The sequence below is a fragment of the Asparagus officinalis genome, chromosome 3 (genome assembly GCF_001876935.1).
Source record: "Asparagus officinalis chromosome 3, Aspof.V1, whole genome shotgun sequence".
In the NCBI taxonomy this organism is placed as follows: domain Eukaryota; kingdom Viridiplantae; phylum Streptophyta; class Magnoliopsida; order Asparagales; family Asparagaceae; genus Asparagus; species Asparagus officinalis.
This window is the reverse complement of record NC_033796.1, coordinates 110,683,289-110,689,078: the sequence shown is the minus strand read 5'-3', so window position 1 is coordinate 110,689,078 and position 5,790 is coordinate 110,683,289.

Below are 5,790 nucleotides of genomic sequence, written 5' to 3'. Positions count from 1 at the left end.
CTCCTCCTCCACTCCTTCCATCATCTCCTCCATCTCTACAGTTTCTCCAAATCTTAGCTCATTTCTTCCTCTCCTCCCCCTCCACCTCACTCACCTCCTCCTCAGTTCTCACTCCCCCTCACCTCCCTCCTTTCCTTCTCCTCATCTTCCTCAGCTTCCAACCCCTCCTCTTTCTACTCTCGCCGCTGAACTCCTCCCTCCTCTCCGGCCACCGACTCCATAACCACTAATCTCTCTTCCTCTCTCCCCTTCCTCTCCTACTCCTCTTCGTCTTTCGCTTGAATTAGGTTGGGGGTATAGTAGGAACTTTAATTTTTTAACAAAAAATATTAAAAAGTGTAACATTGAGAACATGTGAGTAAACTAAGGTTGTTCACATTAAAAAATAAGGCGGTAAGTTGCAATTTAGATAAAAATTAATGTGATTTTTTGTTTGATCTAAGATGCAAGTCTAGAAATGTGGTGAATAGGGTTGGCACCGTTTTTCCTTGAAAAATATAGAATATGCAGCGAAAAAGATAAAATAAAAGCGCTCAATGACAACTAATCATAAATAATAGCCAACCAGAAACACATAAGATTTTATAATGGTTTGGATAAAAATTATAGGCTGTCTAAAAATTACTACAGATAGTTGATTCTCATCAAACACCAATGACGGAAGTTATAATTTGACAGCTTCCAGAATGCTATAATTTAAAAATTTTCTCGTAGATCGATGAAGGTTACAATCTGACGACCTTCACAACAACCGATGAAAGCTCTAATTCAATAACCTTCACAATCAACTGTTGGCCTTCTTGTTTTGATGATGTTTAACAAACAATTTACTTCTAATGTTGTTTGTCTAGTGTTTGTGTTTTCATATTTATTCTAGGCAAACAACAAGTTGGAGGATGGATGGAATAAAGCTTTCACGATCATATCCAATAGAGGTTGGCGGAATAGTGGAGTGAAGCAATGCAATTCAAGTTGAAGATCCAAGTTCAAGCTTCATCCTCAAGTGTACCAAGATAGAGCTTCGTTGAAGATCACAAGGTTGGGTAAATTTAGTTTTAGGTTTTATATTATGTGTGTTAGTACTTTAAGCTCAATCATATACACACATACACGCTTTGGTTTCATATATATATAGTTATATATATACATATATGTTTTGGTTTGATAGTTTTCAAGTTTTAATATGAAACAATTTACTTATATGCATATATATGATTTCATCAATATCAATTTTATTTAGTTTAATGAAATCATGTTTTAGTGCATTATATGTGTATTTTGATAAAATACTACATTCATTGTTTATAGACTTCATAACAATAGTTTACATCTTTCTTTAAGTCTATAAAATCTCATTTTGTAAAGTTTCAAAATATAGTTTAGGCAAAATGTCAAAATTCATGTGTTCGTATTTTTATGTTTTGGACTATTTTGTAAAATAATGATATTTTTCATTTGGGAAGTTCTTTTTGTAAACTAGTTTTTGTAGCATGTGTATTATCATGTTTACAATCATTTTCTAAAGTTTTACATTTTTCTGAATTTATTTGATATTTTTAAACAGTGTTTTAAAATCAGCAAACTGTTTTCAAACCTGATTTTTTCATATATCAGTTTGCGGTCGACCGTCACGGTCGACCGCGCCTGAGTCTTTTCCTGAGTGGGCAGCAGAAACTTTCATGGTCGACTGCCACGATCGACCATCAGCTCAAAAATTCTCACGGTAGACCGCCACGGTCGACCGCGTAAGTCTCTAGAAGTTTTCTGAGTTTCAAAGCTTGCTCGCGGTCGACCGCGAGTTTTCCACGGTCAACCGCCGTTCACCCCAATGGCTCTTTTTGTACAGATTCGTATTCCTGATTTTCTAGGATTTTTGTTATTTTTTTTGGGGTTTTGGCTGTTGGTTTCTCTTCCTATATAAACCCATCAACCCCTCTTCTATCAGTAACCAATGAGAAAGTTTTAAACAAGTTTAAGAGGGTTTTACAGTTTGTTTAGTTTAAATTTTTTTTGGGTTTGCTTTTACAAAGAGGAGCGGCATCATCTGTTAAGGAGTTCATCTTCAATATCTTCTCATCCTCTCTTTGTGTTTATAGAGAAGTTTTCTAACTCCTTTCTCTAATATCTTCTCATCCTCTCTTTGTGTTTATAGAGAAGTTTTCTAACTCCTTTCTCTAGCAATTTTATTATTGATTTTCATATTCTTATTATTGTTAGTTTGCTATTTGAGTTAGATTTTATTTCACTCATTGTTTACACACCCCCACATGAGCTTATTGTATTTTTATACATAGTATATTTGGGTTGGTGAGAGTTGTAACAATTAAGTGTGAGCTTTCATTGTGTTCTCATCCATATTAGAGAACAATCATTTGTTGTATTTGTGCTTATTGTGAGATACACTTTGTAATACACTTGTACACCAAGAGGAGTGTGTGGTGAGAGTCGGGGATCATCCCAAGAGGAGTGGTGTCAGTTGACAAACCTAGGGAGAGGCTGTAACCGAGCACTTGAGGGAGACACGGCTAGGTCCAACACTTATGAGGGTATAGAGTGGGTTTGCAAGAGTGTGAGTTGTAGAGTTTTCGGTTAGCTAGAAAACCGAGTGTGTAGAAGTTCCGGCTTTCAAACCAGATTGTGATAGTGGATTTCTCCCCGGGAGTGGGAACGGAGACGTAGGACGGAAGGTCTGAACTCCGTAATCATTTGAGTGTGTTTGAGTTTGTCATTGGCGCATTTGCTTATGCATTTATCTTATATCGCCAATTGCCTATTACTCTTGTATATTTTACCCTATCACATTTATAGTTTGATTATATCACCCTTGTGTTAGTTTATATATCCTTGCATATATTTTTATCATATAGGATATATCTCATTGTTCATATTGTTTATCCTAGCTCATATATCTTGTTGTATTTCATACTTGCTAGGATAACTTGTTAATTAGTTTTAATTAGCATAAAATCGGATTAGATTAGTATAAGACCCTAATCACCCCCCCTCTAGGGTCAAACATCAACATCGGGAGATATAATCTGATGACTGTTATTTTTTCAAGGAGCCAAGACGAAGGTTATAAGATGACGATCTTTGCAACGTTCTAGCAAAAAAGACTACAAATTGATGGTCTTTTCAAATCAAAACGTAGATATCTCTCAAACAGTAAGGAATTTGGCTAAATGGATGGGAGCAAACCAAACCCTTTGGGTTGGATTGGTTAGCTCTGTCTCGTCGAGATAGTCAATTTTTATATATAATTCGTCTAATTACGACTTACGGTTTGAAAGTTATGACATATTCTTCACCGTAAGTTATGTTCTGAAGTCCGTCCGTAAGACTGGACTTCACCTGAACATTGGAATTCACCTGAAGCTTGTCTAAAGCTCACCTGAGGCTCGCCTCTACGTTGCAGAGTCAAGACGCAGAGTTCAACTCTGCATTCCAACAACAAAACGCAAAGCTCATCGCTGCATTCCAGACTCAAAATGCAGAGCTCATCGCTACGTTCCGAACTCAAAACGCAGAGTTCGTGGCTACGTTCCAGACTCAAAACGCAGAGTTTGTGGCTACGTTCCAGACTCAAAACACAGAGTTCGTGGCTACATTCCAAACACAAAACACAGAGCTCGTGGCTGTGTTCTAGACTCAAAATGCAGACTTTGTGACTACATTCCAGACTCAAAATGCAGAGCACATTGCTATGTGTTCTAGCCGCCAGTGTGGAGCTCAACTCTGCGTTCCAATCTCAGAATGCAGAGTTTGTGCCAGAATGCGAATTGCGTATTTGATTAGTTCAAACAGAACATGAACGGGTTCAAAACTATTTTTCCACTTAATGAGGGATGGTTACACCCCATAAACCCTTATTAAGGAGAGATTTAAAGGGGCGGTTACACCACATAAACCCTCATTAAGGAGCAAATTAAAGAGACGGTTACACCCTTAATCTTCTATAAATAGTTGAAATTTCAGCTTAATTAAAAACTGATTCTTTGGAGGGGAATTTTGGGAGAATTGAGATCGACAATTATCTCTTGGAGCATTTTCGGGTCTTGGAGGTATTAGAGCGTCCTTCATCAACAAAAGTCTTAGAGCTTAGATCTTGGCTAAAACTGATTTTCGGTTCAAATCAACTCTTTTACAGAGTTTAAACTCGCTCTGAGTTCTAAAACTCATGAAGAGTTCTTTTTAAACTTACCATACAAGTTCTCCTCAACATCAATCAAGAGCAAGGAACCGTGTTCCACGAGGTGAAACGTTTGGATCGTTAACGGAAAACAAACTCGACGCAAGCATTCGAGGGAGGCATTTCATTAACACCAAGAAGAGCCCAGTTTTAAACAAAGGGAAGAGTCTCCATTGATCCTTCTCTCTTTTGTAAATTGGGAATCCGATACAAGAAGATTGTAATTTCTTTTTCTAAGCCAGTTAGAGTGAGATTGCATTGAGAGAATTATAATTAATTCTTTTCTAAGTCTGTTAGGGAGAATAATACAAATTCATTTTCTTAATTTTCATCTTTCGCTTTTCCCAACAAACAACAATCTTATGTCCACTCTTCCTACTTACGAATGTGCTTCCTCATTATGCAAAATAGCTCTCCTAAATTATAAATCCGATTCAATAAGCCAACAAGCATGCACCATGGAATCTACCCAAAACTAATGGTTTAGTCTAACTCTCCACAATTAGTAAATATCTAGCACTAGCTAATCCTAACCTTCAATTCCAACCGGCATGAGTATGTTGTAAAAATAAACTTAATCAAAACCAAATAACCAAAGTTAAAGCTCAAAAAATATGAAAGATCTTATAGCCCTTTTATTTAAAAAAAGGTCATTCAATGAATCTAAGCATAGAACGATGATAAACGACGGAGACAATGAATCTGAGGGCAACTTTCCTCGTTGAAATAATTCAAAGATGTTATGTGTGACGAGTTTAGAGTTTGTTGAGGCTCCGGATGTTAAAATCTTTAATGAAATCTCTTCACAATTCAAATTCCTAGAACTCTCCTCTTCTTTCTCTCTCTCTCTCTCTCTCTCTCTCTCTCTCTCTCTCTCTCTGTGTGTGTGTGTGTGTGTGTGTGTAAACTCTTCAATAGGTCAGGAAAGAGACATGCTAAATGTGGTAGAGATTGGAGATAAAAGAAATGACGAATGACTACAATTAAATTTGAAAGTTTATAATCAGCAAACCTTTACATTGATGGTAGCTATCGACCATCAATGGCATTGATGCTCCATAGATGGTTGAGAGACCCATTGATGATATAAAAGTGTCTAGAGTACAAATCACTAGTGTGTGCAATTGACCAGCAATAAGCTTGTCCTACCATTTATGAGTCACTGTAGATCATTAATGGTGAAGATGCTGAAATCAATATTTAAGCTGATTTTTGCATCGCTTTGCCTCGTACCTATATCCGCATGTACTATATCTTCTCAAAATTTCATTAGCGCTAAATAAAAGTTTCTTATTAATCAAACAAGAGCACTTTCCATAATAACCAACTTAAATTTTGAAATACTAAAATACATGCATATTTGATATATATAAATAGCAATAATAAGCATAAATACACTCTCATGCAAAAACAAATGATATGCAAAGTATCACCTATATTCACGCATTCATCAAAAGTGTAATCAAACATAGGTGATGTAAAAACTCTCTCTAAAATAATGCATTGACTGTTTCAAAAAAATTTAAAAATCAAAATATGAAACCAATTAGACAAAAACTCTACTCATGCAAAGATCATCGATTTTTCAATTTTCACACTCA